Genomic DNA, 1,400 nt, shown 5'->3' with positions numbered 1-1,400 from the left:
CCTCTGGTCGGAGTTGCTTTTTTTTTCCACTTTTTTTTCAAAGTACTTGGTATTTTTTACGGCGACTTCGACTTCAGGTCGGAGTTGCTTTTTTTTTCAACTTTTTTCTGGGGTACTTCGTTTGTTTTACTGCGACTCTGACCTCAGGTCGGAGGCCATTCGAAGAATTGTCGAGTACCGTTCGAGCTTGAATAACACAAGTCCGGCGACTTTCGAAAATCGCCCGGGCAAAGGCGCACGACATCGGCCGACGCCCGATAAACAATTTCCCGCACAGAAACGCACGTTTTGGAAAATTGTCGAAATTCGACATGTTTGCTACCTTTGTCGCGAGACCAGCCCACCGGCGCGCGCGTAAAAAACACAAGTCCGGCGACTTTCGAAAATCGCCCGGACAAAGACGCACGACATCGGCCGACGCCCGATGAACAATTTCCCGCACAGAAACGCACGTTTTGGAAAATTGTCGAAATTCGACATGTTTGCTACCTTTGTCGCGAGACCAGCCCACCGGCGCGCGCGTAAAAAACACAAGTCCGGCGACTTTCGAAAATCGCCCGGACAAAGACGCACGACATCGGCCGACGCCCGATGAACAATTTCCCGCACAGAAACGCACGTTTTGGAAAATTGTCGAAATTCGACATGTTTGCTACCTTTGTCGCGAGACCAGCCCACCGGCGCGCGCGTAAAAAACACAAGTCCGGCGACTTTCGAAAATCGCCCGGACAAAGACGCACGACATCGGCCGACGCCCGATGAACAATTTCCCGCACAGAAACGCACGTTTTGGAAAATTGTCGAAATTCGACAAGTTTGCTACCTTTGTCGCGAGACCAGCTTCCCTGTATACTATGAGGGAAGACGTCGTTGTGGCGAAATGAGCAAATTGGCGATGCGGTTGTCGGTTGAAGGTATTTGGTGACAAAACGATGTGGTGTCGTGCAGGCGATGTGCGCTTTTGGGCAGACTTGATGCTGACCCGCGAAGGCGTCGTAGCTAGCAGCGAGGCTCTGAACGTTGGACGGAAAAAATTAAGTAGCAAATACGAGTTTGTGTTTCGGCGCGCGACCACGGCCTCGGGCCGTAGTTGCGGTGGCCGGTGCGCACGCAAGTGATAGTTTTCTCGGTTCGCTTTTGTTGGGCGTTCCTGGTGTTGTATGCAAACGCAGCCCGCGCGCGGCTTCGCCCGAAAGGGCGTCTGGCCGGTGTCGACGGCGTCCAGATCGCGGCTTACGCCGGGTTTGAGGAGCTAAGCAAAAATAGTGATTGAGTAATACAGTGCGATACCGCGACGGGGAAAGCGAAAGACTCCGTTCGCGTATTTTGTCGGCCGATAGTTACCTGGTTGATCCTGCCAGTAGTCATATGCTTGTCTCAAAGATTAAGCCATGCATGTC

At 52.4% G+C, this 1,400-nt stretch overlaps 1 non-coding gene across 1 annotated transcript in view; it reads left to right on the top strand.

The window, feature by feature from the left end:
• Positions 1 to 1,341: 1,341 nt before the first annotated feature.
• The window catches only part of LOC145746988 (small subunit ribosomal RNA), a 1,810-nt gene continuing 1,751 nt past the window's right edge, over positions 1,342 to 1,400 (top strand). The window contains exon 1 of the ribosomal RNA XR_014281743.1: positions 1,342 to 1,400. This exon is cut by the window's right edge and continues 1,751 nt beyond it. This is a non-coding gene — a ribosomal RNA (small subunit ribosomal RNA).

The sequence above is a fragment of the Corella eumyota genome, chromosome 3, assembly GCF_963082875.1.
Source record: "Corella eumyota chromosome 3, kaCorEumy4.1, whole genome shotgun sequence".
NCBI lineage: Eukaryota > Metazoa > Chordata > Ascidiacea > Phlebobranchia > Corellidae > Corella > Corella eumyota.
Note: the sequence above shows the minus strand (reverse complement) of the source record. Positions and strands in the feature narration are given on the sequence as shown.